The sequence below is a fragment of the Falco peregrinus genome, chromosome 9, assembly GCF_023634155.1.
Source record: "Falco peregrinus isolate bFalPer1 chromosome 9, bFalPer1.pri, whole genome shotgun sequence".
NCBI classification, from domain to species: Eukaryota; Metazoa; Chordata; class Aves; order Falconiformes; family Falconidae; genus Falco; species Falco peregrinus.
Genome location: NC_073729.1, coordinates 34,156,654 through 34,177,071, shown reverse-complemented (window position 1 = coordinate 34,177,071; position 20,418 = coordinate 34,156,654).

The window sequence follows — 20,418 nt, the reverse complement described above, 5'->3', positions numbered from 1 at the left end:
GACCTCACGTGATGGTAGAAGAGGTAGGCCAGCTGTGAAGTAGTAATAAATAAATAAATCAATAACTCTCTCTCCCATCCCCAAGGAAGTTCCGCCGCCAAGAACAGAGTGTAACGCTCCCAACACCCAGCTGCAATCCAGACTGAAATCCCTTTCTCTCCCTTCAGACTGAGGCAGAAAAAACCTGTGGCCCAGTTTTTGGGGCTGGTATGTGGATAACTGGCACAGAAACCTACTTCAGGGCTGTGGCTGGTCATCGTGTAGGGCTGTTGGATGGCACATGCCCAGGTGTGTCCCTGGAGGAGCCTTTGCTTCCCTCCCAAGCCCCTTGGCTCAGCGGGTTGTGCCAATACCACTATTCCTAACTGGTAACAGAGAAAAGGAATGACCCGTGTGTTGCCCTGGGGAGTGTAATCAGCTGCAGGGAATTGTGTGTCCCGCGAGCAAGTACAGGGAAGCCAAAGGCGAAATGTAGCTCAAAGACCATTTTGAGGGCAGAAGGACCTGTGTCAAAGGGGAGGAAATGGGCATCACAAGCTCCTGGGCTTGTTGACAAAAACATTTTTAGAATCATCATATAGTTTGGGTTGGAAGGGACCTTTAAAGGCCATCTAGTCCAAGCCCCTGCAATGAGCAGGGACATCTTCAGCTAGACCAGGTTGCTCAGAGCCCTGTCCAACCTGACCTTGAAAGTTCCCAGGAATGGGGCATCTCTCTGGGCAACCTGTGCCAGTGTTTCACCCCTCTCATCATAAAAAAATTATTCCTTCTATCTAGTTGAATCTACTCTCCTTTAGTTTAAAGCCATCACCCCTTGTCCTATTGCTACAGGCCCTACTAAAAAATCTGTCTCCATCTTTCTTATAAGCCCCCTTTAAGTGTTGAAAGGCCAAAATAAGGTCTCCTCGGAGCCTACTCTTCTCCAGGCTGAATAACCCCACCTCTCTCAGCCTTTCCTCCTAGGAGCAGTGCTCCATCCCTCTGATCATCTTCATGGCCTCCTCTGGACCTGCTCTAACAGGTCCATGTTTTTCCTGTACTTTACCTGCTTTCCACTTAGGCACAGTTGATGGTGCACCGCGTTATACTTCAGACTCATTTTATGAAGGAGAAATCACTTTCCCTGCATCCCAGAATCAGGAGAGCCCAGCTCAGATGAAGGCATTGCTGCTTTCCCTCCTCCTGAACTGAGCCTTCTCCCTGGTCCCAAAAGTGCAGCATCCCAGCCTTGGGCTGTACACAACAGATTTTTTTGCTGCTTCTTTAAAAGGTCTCCTTGAGATTGCCTCTATTTACTTTTCAGCATAATGAAGATTGTTTCCCTTGCCTGGGGGAAGCACAAAGTAGAAATGCTGAAAGTTTACTGTTCTGGCTTATTGCTTAAAAGAGGTTTTGCGGTTCGAGGGCAGAGCTTACTGTGCCATGCGTGTGTCTCCTCCTTGTCCTGGGTTTTGCAATGTAAGAGTGCTTCCAACATCTTTTGCAATCTCTGCAGGATCCCTCTGTCTGCTGGGCTTCTGTTTGAAACACAGTAGAACTATTACAATCTTTCCAAAACACAATCTCTGCCTGTGTTTGTGATGCACTTCCCCCCCCCCGCCCCCCCCCCGTCATTCTCATCTTCAATTTGCTCTTTTTCCAGGCAAGTTAAACACCTCCTCCTGAATGCTGAACGGAGGATGATAATGTCCATTTTTGTTTCCAAAGATAAAACTGGGAAGAAACAACACAGAAGGAAAACATCCCTCTTGAAATAGGTGGTTATACCTGTCTACTTCATTTATTTTACTGCAGGAAAACACAAAAAAAAAATAACCAGCTGTAGGGTGTGAGGCAGGGTTTATAGTCTGTTCAATTTTCAGCTTTGTTACAGGCTTCTTACGTCACTTACTTATGTGGAGAAATTCAAAGAGACCTACCTATTATTTAAAGTCCTCATTTTCTGTGGTGTTACATAGAAAATGGCTGGTTACAAGTAATTTTACTTTCAGTTGAAATTAGATGTAGTAGTCTTCTGGAGTACATCTGCTTTGTCAATCTACATTGCCCAGTGGAGATTTACAGCTAGGTGTAAATGAAGTGGAAGCAATGTATTCGCATCGGTGGACGTGAACCTGGACCACTTACCTATACAGGCTGGCCACACTGTATGGATATTCAAATCATGGCTCCAAGTCCCTCATCTTATGCAAAGGCAGAAAAATACTTCATCTGCATCACAAAAGGAATATGTTAATGATAAGGAAGATTCAGGATAAATACTTTAAAGACTATGAAGCATTTTGATGCTACCGCAGTGAATGTAACTAAGATAAATGGACGGTTAGGAATATGTAACAAAGTAAATAAAATTAGGTAAGTAAGTGCTTCATAAAGCTCTGCTGCTTCATCAGAGAACAATGAGCCTTCCTGGGGTTCTAAGATGAGCAGGTTGTGTGTGATCTTAGTGGCTACCAAAATTCATGAGAGAGACTTAACAAATACTAAGGTCTACCTAATTTTGTATTTGCGTTTCTAGGTCTCTGAATTCCTGTGTGTGCCCTTGCCCTGAGAGGCAAGGGCATGTTAAAGCTGTGCTGAAGCCTGCATGGTTGTGAGCACAGACTGAATGAAGCACTTTCAACTATCCAGCTAGAGATCCAGTGTAAATCTCTTACACTACTTGGAGATAGCATTTAAAATAAAAGTGCTTTTTTTCCCCTCTCTTTTTCCCCTTGGCCACTGTTGTCCTATGAGAAAGGGCTCTCTGTGTATTTAAATGTTGATGAACTCTTAAGTAAAGGATCAAAACAAAGGGGGGGAAAATAGTCCCCAGGAGTGTGTGAACAGCGAGGGCTTCTCTGCCTTTGCCCTGATTTTCTTTTCCCCTTCAAACAGCTGTAAATCTTCATGATCTCTCTCCTTGTCCACCGACTCTGCTAGAGGCAAGTGAGCAGGAACATGCACAAATATTCAACCCTAGAGTGAGAAAAAAATGCTGAAATAATCCCTGTCTACACCTCACCCCCCCATTTACTCTCTCACCTCTCCATGCAGCCATGCCAGTGCCGAGACATGTCAGCACACGCAGGGGGTTTATCTGATGTTTTTTTAGTTCCCTGCTATTTGTTTGCAAGACTTAGGCAGGTGAGACTTTTATAATGGCTGATCAAGGATGAATAGAAATCTCCTGTTATTCCCATCTCAATTTTCTGAATAGCAGCATCTATTTCTATCCACCAGGCTTTGGAAAGGGGACACTGCCTCCCTCAGAATCCTTTTTCTCTCCCCCTACATTTTTCTCCCACTGAAAATGCATACAATTCAGAAGTGTGTAGTGACACTAAATCAGCACTATCCAGTTTGTGCCTGGGAATCCTCTTGCTGAGGTGATGGCACATCGCTTTCCCTGGGAGTCCGGGTAGCATCACTGGGATGTTGCCTTGATCCCACCCAGGCACATGGCTGGGATACCCATGTACCCCTCTCTGCTCTCAGGGGCATTGGCTGGACAAATCTGAGGCAAACACAAGTGCAGAAATGACGTGTCTGGTACGAACCACATCTATAACTGTAAGAATTATAATGTAAATAGAAACAAACAGCCACTGACTGAGCTTTTAAAATCTTGAAAAACTGTGACTCTAGGGGACTGGATCTATGTCGCTTTGTTATTTGTTTTTGTGACAAGGTTACTCTTTCTCTTTCTGTGTCAAAGGGATTTTTATCATTGCCTTTTAAAGAAGTGTAAGTTCAAACAATATTAGAGTGTTCTCTTTAGCCCTATTTGATTTTTTCTATACGAAGGGCAATGAGAGGCAGTATGTTATACAGAGACTTAAAAGGGCTTAAGAATTGGTATTTTTCCATCCTATTTGATATCTACAGGCCTACATGTGTATTTAGCTAGAAATTCTAAAGCTGCTTCAAATTTTGGCATTTAGCACCCGGGGTGTTGAGTCTCAGTGGTGGATGTGAACACACAGCAGGAGTGATACAGGGGTGACTCCATATGGTGGCTAATGTAATGATACAGAAATGAAAACTCCTTTATGAGTTGCTGAGTACCTCATGTATATTTTAATCCCCAGTTAGATGGTCTGTGCAGTGAGCACAGCCAGAATATCCTTATTATTTCTGTGTGAGAGAGCTTCTGTGCCTTTAACCGCGTGTGACAGTACCTTAGCTGCTGTGCCCCTCGCCAGAGGTTCATTTTCTTCCCCTGGGACATCACTCAGAGTAATTGTCCCCAGTAATAATCAATAAATCCAAATTATCTTGAATAAAGCCAGATTTATTTAACACAGTGTGACAAATAGAAAACCAGAAAGAAAATCCATGTAAATACAATTTAAAGAGAACAGACTTGTTTGAGACTATAGACTACGTAGTAAGCACTCCAGCTGGCCAAGGTATTTTACAACACTGTGTAGAGACCCATTCATTGACTCTTTATGTTTAGGAAAGTAGATTTCTGACCTGGAAAGACTGACAGCTGCATTGGACCTTCTTTTCTAAAAGAACGTTTCTTAAAAACAATTACTTAGCTCTCTGTCTTATTAACCTGCCCAGTAAATAAGAATTACTGAAGATGGATGTTGTTATTTAACTGGAAAGTCTTTTTTGATAATGCCTCTCCGGAACTTCTCATGGAAATGCCTTACACGGTTTTTCTTTTTCCTCCCTTAGATAGGAGGCCATCGGAATAGTCTCTGAAATCATCTATTGGCTCTTCAGCCTTTGGACTTAATGACACTAGGATCAAATTCATGCATAACAATCTTTTACAGCAGATTTCCTGCCCATAGCTTAGAAAATAAAATGCTGTTCTTGTTTTTTCCATCAGCCGTTTTTTGTTTCCCTGTTCCTAGAAGACAGGTTCTCAGAGGCTGTGATTTCAAAATGCCATTTTCCTAGGACCATGAGCTTCCAGTGCTGCTTCTCTTTTTCTGCGGTAACGGCAGTTTCTCCTAGAGCAACACTGCTGAGGCTCTCTTTCTCCAGCTGACTAAAAGTTTACAGCCACAATTTATCTGTACTGTTTGGTCTTTGCCTCTGTCACTGCACACATGTTCACAGTGGTGCACGTGGGACTGCTCTGCCCCTGGACCACCCCTTCAGTTGCTCTTCCCACTGAACATCCCTTTATTTAGCTTTATTTAATTCTTCTTTATTACGTGCAGTAAGAGCCTGCATCATTCAGGAACTTGAAAGGGATTTCACTGGGAGGTTTTGGTTCATTCATTTCACTTTCTTTCATTCTTTCATGGATTAGGCATTTACAAGATAATTTTCAAAGCTTTCCAGGTAAGATGATAGTGCTGTGATGCCATCCTCCAAGTAACCCCTGTTGGAGTTCCAGGGATCAATTGCTATATAGAGGGCTTTATAATCTTAATGGCTACTTAGTTAAAAAGGAGGCTTCCAACTTTGGTAGTTTAAATGTGATTTTTTTATTTTTTTTTCTTCATTATACCTTGCTGCAGCATTCAAGCAAGTAATTTCATGAACTTTGGGAAACTGGTTTTACTTTATGTGTTTGTGCCTTCAAGTTGAGATCCCATGTGGATTCTGCATTAAGGTATCGCTGCACGCTGCAGCCTTTCCCTTTCCTCTGAAAACTTTTAGGACCTTAATAACTTTGAGAATCATGCCTCTGCCAAATACAGTTAAAATTAGCCAACTGTTTCAAAAGTTTAATGTGCTTATGCACATGCCCAGAGCATGAGTGTGTAAACCTTATTCCCTCAGAGAATGGAGCTGAAAGGAAATTGGCCACTATAATTGAAATTGATAAAAGTGTTCAACATTTTTAAACAGAGCAACTCAAGACTGTGCTTATCATGTTTTTGCTTTTTGCAAAAAATTGTAGTGACCCACATCCTCATATTTGTTTATGCCACTGAATGCAAAATTGCAATAAGTGAGAAAGCATGCAGTGATGAAGTATACCCCAAAATAGCTGTGGATGCAGATAATTACCCCTCTGAAAACCTTGTTTGACCAGATTATTGTGCAGTTCTCAGTGTGTGTATTTAGAATTTGTGGGCAGCTTTTAGCATGCACACAATTCTCTACAGACACATTCCTTCTCACGCCTGACCTCCGTTTTACATGATTTTAAGCTGTTTTCCTCTTAATGTGAAGCTATTTCCAGTGCATTTCAACAACATATTTAGCATGCCATTAATTTTTTCCCCTTTCAAATCTCATTCCATCTGATAGCCTGGCAACTCTGACTATAACCAGTTTCCTTCTCATTACCAGTCCTTTAAAAGACAGGAAGAAAACATCTTCAGGATTTCATTACCTTTCTTCTTTCCCATTGTGAATTTTCCTACTTTGCCAAAGAAACGCAGAGATTTTTGTTCACAGTGTGCATCCCACTGACAGAGAGAAATAATAAAGCCATAAGGCTCAAATTGAATCAAATGCTGTCATTGTACTGCAGATAATTGAGCATATTTTTAGAGTCCTCCTCTGTGGAGTTATTTTGTTTTTCTGTTGAGTCATCCTCTGTGCAGGTTTTTTTCTTTGGGGGTGGGGAGGAGCAGTTGGCCACAACAGTGGTCCTAAAGCGAGAGTAAATGACTGAACCCAAAGATATGCAGAACATGAGCAATGGTCTCAAAAAAGTGATCTTCCCTCACTGTATACAAAAGTCCTGTAGATTCAGCAGAAAGACAGTTGAACTCAAATGGCTCAAAGACCATTACCTTCTCAGAGACGGGGTTTCTGCAAGTGTTTCACTTCCAAAACCATGTGGTTCTGCACCATGAATATGCAAAAAGCTCTGCTGAGCAGGACTGGGCTTGGAACTGGCCCTTGGATGTTCACAATTTGTATGATTTCTGCATTTTCTTTTTGGCCTGTGTATCTCTCGTACTTCAGCTTCAGACACCCAGCTCCCTGATGGCCTGTCACAGCTCACTTTCGGAAGCATCGAGCACACCAATGTTATCAGAAGTCTAACACAGCCTTTGCTGCTTTTCTTAGGCTTTACCAAGATGTTGCAAGGAAGGTCTGGTCCTGTCTTTACCCCCATATTCTGGTGTTAGTATCAGCAGAGACTTTAACAGTCAGGTTTGTTTCTGACTTTCCCTCCCCAAGAAGTGGTGCAGTTTGGCTTGTCAGCTCTTTTCCCATCTTTTAATAGAGTGGCCCTTGGAGTGGAGTCAGAATGAAGTCTCATCATACTAGGCATGACTGAGATCTATGCAGTAATATGTCTTCCACAGGAGATGTTGATTCATTAAAACCAAACTTGTCTAGTGAAAGGGTGAGCTTCAGCTTAAATTTTTCACTTTTTGGCGTTTCACAAGGATTTGATTCAATTACCAAAACCTCTCTTCTGTCTTATTTTTTAAATGAAAAGATTCTGACTTTTGTTCCAAAGTGAGTTTTGCATTTTTAAAACTGTCTTTCATTTTTAGCAGAAGATTTTACATGTTCATTGGCCAGATCCTGCATTAGGGGAGACTTCTGTTTGTAAAAGTACTTGAAAAGAGTTGTTTTTATGTTGTCCTAGTTTTGGATAGGAAAATATTTCAAAGCTCAAAATCTGATGGCATGGAAAACACTTTCCTTCCACTTCACTTTTTTTAATAACTGCCTGTGTTGAAATACTATTCTGCTGCTTCTTTTTTTTCCTAGTGCCCATCAATAATTCATTACATTATTAGGAAATGGATAAAGCTGAAATAAATCATTTAATACAGTATTTTCCAAATTCATATCAATGTGAGCCTGAGTGTGTGGGATACAGAAGGTGATTACCATTTTTGTCAAGTAAAAGAAGCAGATGAACTGTACAAAATTCTCAGTAACTGATACATCCTTGGAAGTGCAGCTTCCTGGCTCCCTGGGCATGGCACAACCCAGCTCACTAAAACCCATAAACATCCAGACCCAAACACTGTTCCATGCGGCCGTGTATGACTGGGCTGTGAATTGCTAAAGAACGTAAAGATTGTCCAGGATTGTCCAGGAGTGATAGCTGCTTTTTTCCTGAACTATTAAGTGCAGCCTCTGACATTGCACATCACCTAAAGCAAGCCGGTTTCTGCCCCTCACCCCTTTCAGCTTGCAAATAAATATGGAACAGTTTGTTAAATAGAGCTTCTGGTTGGATCCCCACTGTGGAACTGCACCTCTCTCAGTCCCATAGTCAGCAATGGAAATCAGCTAAGTAAAAGTTGTGCACATGCTGAAGTGCTTTGCTGGCGGGGAAATGCAGGCTTAAACAGTTTACAACCTGCGGAGACCTAAACTGGGACCTGAACGTGAAAACCACTGTAATATCCCCTCTCCCAGTTAAATTCCCCATCTTTCAGTCTTCACGAAAGAAGACTGCAAAATCTCCCAGTCGTGCAGAGTGTGCCCAGAAAGGTGATCAGAGCCAGCCAGGGCTGGTGGGCATCACCGGCGGCAGGGAGTGGCATGGGCTGCCTTGGGGGCACTGAGGCACTGCGGAGGGAGCTAAGCTGAGACTGGCTACTTGAGGTCAAGTTTAATTGCTCTGAAGTAGGGTTATGGGAGGGAAGGTTTTAGTTATCTTCTCTACTGGAGCAATCAGAAAAGCTGCACTGGCTGGGCTTATTTAAAACTGCCTTGGGAACATGTGGTCCATAGGGCCGGCATGCCCACTTGACAACACTGGCCATGGAAGTCTGCTCCTGCTTGATTTATAGGGATGTGGAACATGTAGTTGTGTGACAAACCACAACGTATTCTTTCCATGCTCTTTCCCCAGTGCATACATTGTGCTAATGGTATTAATCAGGATTAATGTAGGCTTGAAAGAATTAGGAAGGCATCCTGTATATCAGCCTTTCAGCAAAGCCATGTCTTACATTTCTCACATTTCCAAACCTTCCTCACAACAACAACAACAACAACAACAACAACAAAAACCAAAAGAACCCTCCTGCAAGCTCCGAGCTGGTGGCAGAAGTTCTGAAGCTGAAGGGAGATGGAGGACCCTGAAGACAAGCAAAGGAGAGAAGGGCAGCCCAGCCCGCTGCAGGGGCTAATGCTGCTGGAGCAGAGGAGCCGGCAGGGCTGGCTCAGCCCCGGTGCCAGCACCGCGCTCTGACGTGTGATCCAGCTGGCAACAGGAGCTGCAGAAACACTGCTCTCTTGCTCAGCAGATCTGCTCTTAATTACCTGCCTGTAAATCAGAATTCATTTCATAAGTCTGTGGAGCTGGACAGCATGTAGGCTACAGTGCCTACGAGCTGAATTTCTCCTCTGCATATACATGCATGTTTCAGCTGCTATTACGAACACCTCTTCTTACAAATTCTATGTTTTGCTTCACAATCCAGAACCAAAATATTCTGAGGACAATAAGTTGGGTTCATGTATGGTTTGTAATGCAAACAAGACTTTTTCAGCTGTAGCAGCAAGGCACACATACCAGCTCCCAGCTGCAGCATGCGTCCAGATGCTGCTCCACGTTCCCCAGTGCTGAGGTACCAACACGAGTAGGAATGCAATGGTGTGGTAGTCTGCATATATGAGAAATATGAATGAGGACAGTTTTTCTAAGTGGAAGAAAAAAATAAGCCCCAAACCTGGTAAACACACGTTTTAAAAGGCACTTGATAAAGTTGGCCTCTAGACGTTGAAAGTCCCTGGCAAAACCGGCTTAGATGAGACAAGTCAGAGGTGCTGATTCTAGCTGAAAACTCAGTGCTGACTGCCTTGGATAACTTATCTTCTCTTTACATTTTTCTCAGGGTTGTAGGATGGCATATTTTGTTTCAGAAGGGCTGAATGAGGGCCCTGTTTTGGTGCCTTTAGAACTTTTGTGTTCAGATCAGAAAGTTACTTTCTTTCCCCTTACTTTCTAAACCCTCTCAAAAGTAATCCATGCAACTTCTCACTCCAGGGTTTATCCAACTTTAGGCCGCTGTATCCCTCCAGCAGCAGCCCTTTGGCTTCTGAAAGGGATGCGTGACTGGCTGTCTATCACCAAAAAAGCAAGCCTCTCCATCACCATCTTCATTTCTAATTTACATCCACTGGCACCTCCAGTTATATCCCTAATTTTTGACTCTTGAAAGGGAATCTTTTCATACATTCATCATTAAGCAGAATGAGCCAGTCCATCAAACACAGGAGAGCTCAAGGTAGGGAGGAGCAAGGTCTAAGTCCACATCTTTGGATTCTAATTTCAGTTTGATGGTGGTAAAAAAGATCACCCTTTGTGAAACAAGGTCAACGCAACAGTAGCAGCCTGGCTGCAGAGCACTCCCATATGCCCAGCTATTAATCATCCCATTTCTCAAGTTGTACCAACCAGCTTAACTCTGGAAATATCATTAAGAAGTTAGCTAAGTGTTAAATTGCCAGGAATTTCCAGAATAAGGAGGGAAAGGGAAGAAAAACGAAAAGAGCAACCTTTGTTTTTTTAAAAAAGTGGGGGTTTTTTGGTGGTTCTTTTTTGTTGTTGTTGTTGTTGTTGTTGTTGTTGTTGTATTCCAGCCAGATGGAATTAGGACAATTGTTCACTTGCAAATACTATGGAGATTAATGGGGTCCAGAGGCAGAGCCATGAGAAAATAGCAACGTAAAAAAGTGAAGTTTCCAAAAATACAGCTACCATGATACCATAGGGATGGATCAGTTTGAATGTTTCATCTCATAGCCTGACTGGGCAGGCTGCCTCACGTTCTTAGCTTATTAAAAACCTGAACCCTTTTTTTCACCCTCCTAGGCCAACCCCTGTGCAAACGGAGCTCATGCTCACAGACTTGCATGTCTCTACCCAAAGAGTCAAGGGCCCCAACTCTGCCAAATATTTAAGAATACACTTAAACTCATCTAAATAGTTTAGGCTGCTATATTTGCATTTCTTTGGTGAGCTCACTTTGAATTAACTTGTGTAGCACTGACAAAGTGTTTTCTCAGTTTTATGAGAGAGGGAGGGAGCACTGGGAGGCTGTGGTGATTTAACTGGGGATTCAAATGCAGATCTGGGCTTCCTGACTTGGAGCACTTAACCGAGGCACGCTGTGAACCCAGCAGAATAGACGAGGACCCTTAACTCATCCCACTGCCAACACAGGTGCTTTGGTTAGGTGCTTACAATTGATCAGCATGTCTGAAACTCCAAAGGGTAAAGTCCTTCTCATCTTCTTCTCCAAGGTCAAAAGGAAATTTCCACTTGATTGTAATTCTGAAATGCCAAGATTGCACCCTGAAAGTTTATTCCTGCCTGTGCTGGGAAGCGCAGAGAATGTCCAGCTATGTCACATCTCAGCTTCCCGAGGCATGACGTGAACATAAAAAGTTGTCTTGTCAAAGACTTGTGCCACAGTCTTGCTTGCAAAGTGCTTGCACAGCAGCAGGGTTGATGTGCAAAAGAAAACAGTGGTGATACACTGGCTCATTGTCACCTTTACTGAAAGGCTTGAGAGACCTTTAAATTGTACGCACAATACAGCCCCAATGTGAAATGTTAGGAGGCAATTGCTACCCACTTGAAGTTGCTAATTACTTAAGAGGCTCTGTCAAGGCATTGGTACAAGAACATCTGCAAAAGAGTTGCACAGGTTTGGGATCTGACTTTCTTATGCACTCATGGTCAGTAGAGCTTCTCAGTCTTAAAGTTCTGTGTGGAGAAGGAATGGAGAGAGGCTTAGAAAATAATACATTTATTTTTATGACTTGTTTCTTTTGGGTGTTCTTTTAAACAGTTCTTATTTTGATATTAAATCCAAGACAGGCTTTATTAGAGCAGAAATTACTGTTTGAAAGTGTTGTTTTAAAGCAGTAGATGTGTCTGACCCTTGCTGTGTTAAGAAAGCGTAGAGAGGAAAATTCATGAGGCAGCTACTGAAAAATTTCAATACTCTGTGCATGGGACAGTTAAATTTAAAGCAGCTTAAATGACTCTTGTGTTTTACCTGCTGTTGCTGCCACACACAGATCTTGTCACTTTAAATCTTCATTTGGCAATTTTCTGTTCCGTAACTGTAGGGTATATACTTGGATCCACAGAAGTATAATATTCTGACAGCTGTTTCCTTTGCTAGCAGTTTATTTAAGCACATTATTTGGTGCAATTTAGACCTCATTCAGAACTGCTTCAAAAACTTAAAAAGACTCATTTCTCCCTCCGCTTGTCTGTCTGTCTGATACTGCTCCAGTCTTCAGAGCTTCCAGTGCACAGCACCATTTCAGCCATAGTTAATCAAACTCAAAGAGGAAAGGCATATGCTTTCAGGCTAGATTTAACCTTTATATGGGTGCCAGAAAATCTTTGGACATAGAAAGAAATAAGAAGAAAATGCTTCTGTTGAGAATAGCAGGAGTGTATCGCTTTCATTTATAAGGGTTGCTCCAGAACTTGGATTATATGGAGCAAATTAACTGATTTGAATGAAATATTATTTGGGTTTAAAATTCTATGGGAAATTCTTTTTCTTTATGCACTAGCCCCTGGAGTTCAGACGTGCTCTCAGAGCTGCAGATATCCTCAGGTACCTGACTTCTGTTGAAAACAGTGGGAATGCAATTCCTCAGCACAGGGACTATGAGGGTTTTTGGAGTGAAATGATCTTACAGGAGTAGGTAGGAAGAGAGGGTTATCTACAAGGCACTGCAGAGGTCTGTGTGGTGGGAGAGATGGCAGAGGCATCCCCTGCCTCACTGTATTTTCTGCCCAAGTACCAAGAGGCAGCGGGGGGTCTAATGCTGGCTCCTGCCAGGATACAGCACCCAAAAGTGGGGAAGGCAAAGCTGGCTTCGGGTAGGTGTTGTAGATACATGTGCTGTTTGATGGCTCCCACTGGAGTCAGGTCAAACAAAGAGCCAGCTGGACTCATGCCCAAAGTTTCCTGAGGCCTGAATAAGCATCATGTCTCGTTTGCTCTTTGAGCCTCTCTGCTGTGCTGGGAATCGACAGGAGCTTTCACAGGCAGCAGCAGACAGGGTATCATGGCAATGAAACCAATTTTGCAGATTGTGCTGAAGAAGGGTTGTGCCACATTTCCAGCCCCCCCTACCCCAGAGCACTAAATGAGACAGAGAGGTCCAGGCCTGTGCCGTGAAATCCCAGTTTCCAACCTGGTTCCCGCACCCTGACCAAAGGCAGAAGCCATGCGTCTCACATCCCTCCTGCACCCGCTGACCCAGCTGGCTGCACCGCCCGCGCCGGCCCTCCTGCCCGAACCTGCGTGTGCCGCAGGAGGGGCTGACATCAGTCTTACTAATGTGGCTCAGCAGCCAGAGATATCAATCTCCCAGAAGTAATTAAAGTAACCAGATTTACGCAGGCATTCACCACATACTTTGGATTTTCCAGAGGGCTGCCAAGCTGCGGGGCTGAGCCATGCAGCAGGAAGGATGGGAAGGGGGATGGGAGGCTGGAGGTGGCCATCCCGAATGGAGCACGGAGGAGATGTCTCTGCCCGCTGCCTCCAAGCCATGTCTGCCTCTTCCTGGCAGCTGGCAAAGGGCTGCGGCGTTTCGGAAGGGGCCCTGCCCTGCTGCAGATCTCTAGACAATCTCTGAGGGGCGAACAGGTCTTTCCAGGTTAGAGCTGCTCCTACCCTCCCTGCGCTATCAGGCTGCATCTGATGTGGGAACTCATCCTGAGTTATAAACTAATTTGTAGCGGGCAGCAGAGTGTTTGGTGGTTAGAGGAGGGAGGGGAGGGAGGCATCCCTGCATCCACCAGCTGATCCAGATGTTTCGGCTGCCCATTGCAGCTCAGCCCGGAAGATTAAACCGGCTGATCTGCTGCTAATATCTGTACTAGCTCATTTTAAAGTGAGTTTAAGTAGATCTAATCTACAGTTCAGTCACAATACACCGTGTGCACCCAGTCATTTATTCGGTGCCACATTTTTCTCTTCGTAGTAATTTAACCAGACCCACTCGCCATAAGGAGACTAATTGCCTGGATGAGGTGCATGAGATTTAGCCAATGCTTCAAGTATCTGGGCAAGTCATTTTAAAAGCCCGATGACTCAGTTTATCCATCTGTGTAATGGGGCATTCCCTTTGTCTCGGTGCTGTTGAAAGGCATAACGAGATCTAGCAGAGACATTGGGCTGCAGGTATTCAGCGTCTCTCAGGGCTTGGTCATTAGGTCTTGATGAAGCCAACCTTGCTCATGAAAGGAGAGGCAGACTTTCAAGAGTCCAGCAGGACCGCTCAGATGAGGAAGTGCTTTCAGCTGGAGAATTTGTTTTGTGAAGCTCTTTGATGCTCTTTGGAGAGAAGCAGCTATAACATGAAAATTCTTGCCCTTGCCTATTTTAATGAAACATAACCAAGTTTGTTTTAGTAGGTTTTACTTCAGAATGTCCTTTTGTGTCTGAAGAAAGCAAAGTGGCTTTGTCAGCTTTACTTGTGAGGTAACAGAACTATTACGTTTGAAATGGAGCTGCAAAGGAACAGTCTTTTAATTTAGTGGCATTTGGAGCCATTCAATAAATTTTTCACCAGACTAGCAGCAGCAGCATTCGTCTCAGAGTGAATTTTTGATGCAGATTTCTCCAACCTTGGAGAAAAAAGGCACTGAAAAATAAAGTTCATGAAAATCAAGGCCAAAAAAATCCCCTTACATGTCTCTGCTGTCACAAATGTACAAATGCAAAGCAAGTGGGCAGTGGACGCTTGCCCTGGAGATGTGAGTTACTGCTCTCAGTTCTCCCATGAGCATGGGCAACTCTGGTCTAACTCTGTGCATGCGTTTCTTCAGTCTGTTTCTATTTTGCCTGTTTATATGACAAGCACTACAGCAAAGGTCTGCTTTGTCTTGCTCATTTTGCACAGCTTTCCATAATGCTTGGCCCAGTTAGCCCTGGCCTTGTTTGGAAGAGCACGTCCTACTGCAGCACTAGCTTGCACCATAGTGTTGGAAGATCAGGTGGTTTCAAATGGCTGGAGGGTGCTGTCAAACAAGCAGGCACCAGCTTTGTCCCTCAGCCAGAACTTCTGGGGTCACCGAACACCTCTGCCGTTAGTGCCCCTATGGGGTAACATTTCTACCCTTATAATTGCCAGGAATGAGACAAGGGCAGTTCTCACAGGGAAAAAAAAATGCAACACTAGCCTGGCACAGCTATTGGGCAACACAGCTTAGTAAAGGACCAGGAAAACCCATCTTCCTGGCATCTTTTTCCACTTACCCAGCTACCCACCTGGCAGTGGATGTGTTCAGTTTGCAAATGTCACTTTGCTGTAACACTTTGTCCTTTGCTGTCTACTCAATTTTATGCAATGACAGTCATTGCAGACCGAAGTTTCAAAGTCCTGAGGGCCAGTTCCAATCTCACATGAGATGCTACCCAGTCTTTCCTGAATATTTTAATTCAGTTCCACATCTTGAATAATTCAGCACATGTTGGCTTGCAAAATCTCAGGTTTTATATTAGGAAGGGGAAGAAAACAAGTTGCACTTTACGTTGTTCACACTCACCTACTAACTGTGATGAAAAAGTTCATTCTTTCAGCATCTGAAAGAGTATGGTACAGCCTGGCCCCACCTGTTGGATTGTCTCTTTCCTGATTGCACATCCACATACTGTGAAAGCAAGTAAGCATGTCTAGCTTTCTTTCCCTGCTAGCCTCTTTATTTCTTGTGATCTTCCAATCTCTTCAGTTCAGGTGTACCAGCAGGTTAGCATGCAGTGACTTAATGACAAATGAGCCTCCTCCTTCACCTAAGCTGTCTCCATATCCCCTGTGCTTCTGTGGTTGCTGGAATACAGTTCAGGATCCATTGCAAATTGTTTGTTTTATATTGCTTTACCAGGCACCATTTTGTATGGCCAGGATTAATCTGCTGCCCAGGCAGAGCACTGGAGAGGAAAACAAATACTCAGCTTCTGAACAGAAAGGTGACTGGGAGAGAGATTGTGCAGGTTCACTGAGCATTACTGTTACGAAACATCTGTGCTGTTCTGCAGCATCGTGCAGATAACCAGAAAGAAACGACTCTCCCAGAATGATGGGAGAGAATGTACAAGATATTTCTATATCTCTCAGACTCAGGATGTTGTATATCAACCAGTGATACATCTTTGGGGATTTCCCTTTCTGACCATAATATCAAAGTTAAAAATAGATCAGAAAAATGCCTCTTTTAAAATGAGATCTATTTTGTAGGTTGAGAGAAAACCATTGAAAAATCCCAGATCATTCTGCCAAGCCTATGAATTACAAATAACAGACATGCTGGCTCAAGAAAATCCTTATTTGCCAAATGCTCGCCGTTATCTTCTTTGCAATGTTTCTTGCAGGTGTCAAGCTGCGGTGAGCTTAGCAGACACCTCTGATTTTCTTGGACAGGCTAATACCTTTCCTGAGGGACGTCTTTACTCAAGACACAGCTGGAAACAAGCGTGTCCTGTGTCTTCACTGTCATAATTCATCCTTCCAGGAAGGCTCATGGAAGGACTTCATGCTATGACTATTTTCTTGTTGAAGGCAGGAGTAAGCATCAACCACTGCTAAGGTCTTTCAGCTGCTCCAAGACCCTGGCTTTGCAGCATGCAGGGGTCTTCTGAGGGACTGTTTCCCTCTTCATCCCAAACGTAGGCAGGCTCTCCTTCTCTCCGGCTGCCTGTTGGCTGTGCCCTGGTGCTAAAGGGGGCTTGTTGCTTATTTCAGAAGGACCACAGTTAGACCTTTGCCCTGTCTTCTGCAATATGTGACTACCACAAGCATCAGACTTTGTTCACTCGTGTTAGATTGAAAAGGTTGGTTATAGGCAGCTGGGGTTCTGCAGGTAAAGAGCAGCTTTCAGCAGTACCTATTTTTGCATTCATAGCTGAGTGTCTTTTGATATCACATCCTTCTACAAGTGGCTGAACTGGCTTCTGTTACTATGCCTCTCTTTTCTCCTAGTCTGGGTTTCTTTTACCCAAGTTTTCTGCTCTGGGATGGGCTGACGGACATAGTTACCTGGCTTACACATCCCCTCTGTTCTGCTGCATTATGTTCACCAGCAGAGACTGCTGATGCAAGCGATTTCTGAGTGGGACCCTCTACAGGAAGAAATCTTGCACTTAAAAATCTCCTGTTAACAACATTCAAATTATGATCCACTAATGAAAAGCATATTGCTAAAAATACTCCCAGTGCTTCTTGTGTTAATTCCAATAAAGAATAAACTTTCATGGCAATCAGTAAGTTGAGTGACTTTTCAGTAAAAATATACACAAAGAAAAGAAAATCTATAACTTTTAAGTAATTTAATTGAAAGGATACATTTACAACTTGCCAAGTATATTTTGGGAATGTCGTTAAACTAATGAATTCTGAGGAATGATACCATGTAGATTCAACATGATAATAAGCACAGAGACATCCCTTGTTGATCTCAATTTCTTCCCACTGGGAGCCTTATTAAGCCTGGTAGTGAGTCTTAGAAAGTTTTTGCTAGGAATGGGTTGTTAAGACCAAAGGAATACTATGCCATTAGAGGTGGAAACAGGCAAAATATTGGTGATAAGCAAGAACATTTTGAGCAAGTTGGGAAATCTTGAAAAGACAAAGTTCCTTTTGAAGGGCAAATCAGAGGAATTCTTAGCATTAAAATAGTCTTTGTTTCACATTTTGTTCAGCCAATCTAATAAATAGAGAAATCATATAACTTTAGTGACCAATCACACAGTTCAGTGGAGAGCTCTTGATCAGAGCCCTGCTGTGATCATGTCACAGCCAACTGTGCATAATTTGTTTGCACCATATCCTTACTGAAGAAATACTCAAAAAAGGAGAAATCATTAAAAAAAAAAATCATGATATGTTCATGTAAAATCTGTGAGTAGGGAAAAAAAGATACATTTCTCCATAAGAAAAAGTTCATAATGAATAATTCAACTTGCTATACTAGTTACTGCAAGTCTTGCCCTAGTTAGCTAGGCTGCAGAATGCTGAGTTAATGAAGGCTACTGCTCTGACAGAGGAGGAGAAAGAGTATGATTTCAGTAGACTTACAAATATCTCTATCTATATTTTAAACTTAGCGCTAAGTGCAGTTAATAAAACTGAAACATCACATCCTTAGTGTGCAGTACATGAGTGCTCCCATTATTTCAACTGTTGTTTCTTATGTTTAGAGTTAAGCAAATGCTTTTAACAATTTGTTAAATCTAATCTTTGCTCCTTGGACTGGAAGTTACCTTTGCACACATACTGCCAAACAGTCAAAAAATGATAAAGGAAGAACCCTTGAAATTAGTAAGTGCTTGACCTGATTGTCTGCATAATACTCATAGTAATAACCCTTTTGTCATCAAAGAGATTCTCACTGAAGCCTGGGAGGGTGTAATTTTCTCAGGGGCCATTGTGCATGTGCTCCACAACACAGTCTCATCACATAATCAAGCGCTATGCTGCCGCTGGGATGTGTCAAGTTACACAAAGAAAATTATGCTTTTTGTGTGTCCATAAAATGAGAGTTCAGGGGTTTTTTTTAGCATGGGAAGCATCGGGGGGGGGGGGGGGGGGGGGGGGGGGGAGGAGAGGAGAAGAAGAAATGTTTTCCATCTCTGAATGTACCGCTAAAGAAGAAAAAAATCCTCTTCCTTTCTCCTTAAATAACAATGATCACAAGCAGAAGAAGACTGTTGTGAGAAGAGCAGAAAAGAGAACTGAAATGACAACTCCAAAACAGACAAAGGGTAATTACAAGTTAGACATGACACAGGTGAAATGGCTTCTGCTTTTAAGGAAAACAAGACTGAGAAAAGCAGTATGGTCATTCCTTTCACCCACTCAATCTCATCGTAAGTCGAAGCGAGGAACAGCACAGAAGCATCACAGTCTGGCACCGTGACCCCGGCTGAGCAAATTGCCAGAGACGTGCTTGTGTCCCATTAGCGTGGTGTGGTAAATGGTCAATATGAGCTTTGAGTGCTTTGCTGGCACTTGAGGATTTGGGCTATTTTAAGCAGTGCTTGTTTAGAGCTGGATATTTTTTAATACTGTTAGTTATTTACAGTTAGAAAGGGGTTTGTGCCAGTAAAATACGGTCATAGCTGTATGCATGCTAACCTGGTCCTTAGTACTGTCACTCTCAGTTTAGTCTGCTTTTCACTTCAGTATGAACAGTATTTCATTTGTTGCTTTTACCTTCAGTTAGACTTTAAACTCCTGGGCAATGGAACTTGTATGTCATATCTGCAGTTATTTGTATGTTATAAGCATTTAGGTGGAATGCAAGAAGTGTTCAGCTCCAGAGCAGCTTACCCTGCTGGAGTCGATGAGAGTTTTACCACTGACCGGGTGGGTGGGAGAAGTAGGGTAGATCTTGGTGCTTCAGAAAATCTCCTCCACCAGCGTAAATAACTCAGCAACTCACCCTGGCAATGGCCATGTAGCTTTCACTTTTGCCCTTCTTAAGTTAATGGGAGTTTTGCTGTTGACTGAATCCAGGATTAAACATTTGTATTTTTAGGGATCTCAGATTTGGCTTTTGTTCTCGGTGCACCGGGAGAGTCTCTTCACTGAAAAACCTGTAACTTCGGTGTGTGTCAGGTCATCTTAATCTGCTGAGAAGCAGTTTGCTGCAGCCTGTGGCTTGAGAACCTGTCTCTTAAGGTCAAATCAGAGGTCACTTTTCCAACTGCTAGTTGAAAAATCACTACAGCTGGGCAAATATTGCAAAAAGCATTTATCTAAGAGAGGCCATGTGTTTGCCTCAGTGATACTTGCTTTCTGCAAACATTCGTGTAAGCAACCTTTTGTTTGCGCAGTAAAAAAAGTATTGCAAAGCCCATACGCGATGTTCACTTGGCTGGTTTGAAGGGTCCTTCAAAGGTCTGGACTGTGAAGCTTACATATGGACTAACAGAATAAAAATATTTTATTATCATGAAACTTCCTTGACCATTAGAAATGGAAAAGAAAATCTCAAAGTACTGCAGGATTTGTGACAGAATTATGACAGCTGAAAACTAGATTTAATATCTTTATGCTTTTTGTAAAAGGGAGATAATACGTCCTTAATGCAGAAGGGCTGAATACAAGGATGAGATAATCTAAATCTTGGAGGCCCTGAGCTTTTGAACTGGCAAGGGCTATGTAATAGGTAGACAGATTAAAATGTTGATCGGTTAATGGACACATCAGTGAATGGATAAGTTGTTCACAGAATAAAAGAGAGAAAGTTTGAATGAAATTGAGTTTTCCCCTAACAGACTGCAGTGCTAGTGTCTGGAAGGGCAGCCAAGCCCACTCACTTTACAACGCACACACACACACACACCCAAAACCTGTATCCCTCTCTACCTGGGGGCAATTTTTCTGCTGTCACCTCACATTCTGTTCTTCATCATCATTTTACAGAAAGGAAACTATCCCACCTGTCCTTTCCTCAACTTTTTACATTTTGAGCTATTTCTGCATTTTCTACCGTCACCATTGTACAGCATGAGTGTCTGTTATCTTTCCTGTCTTTAACTCTGTCTCCAC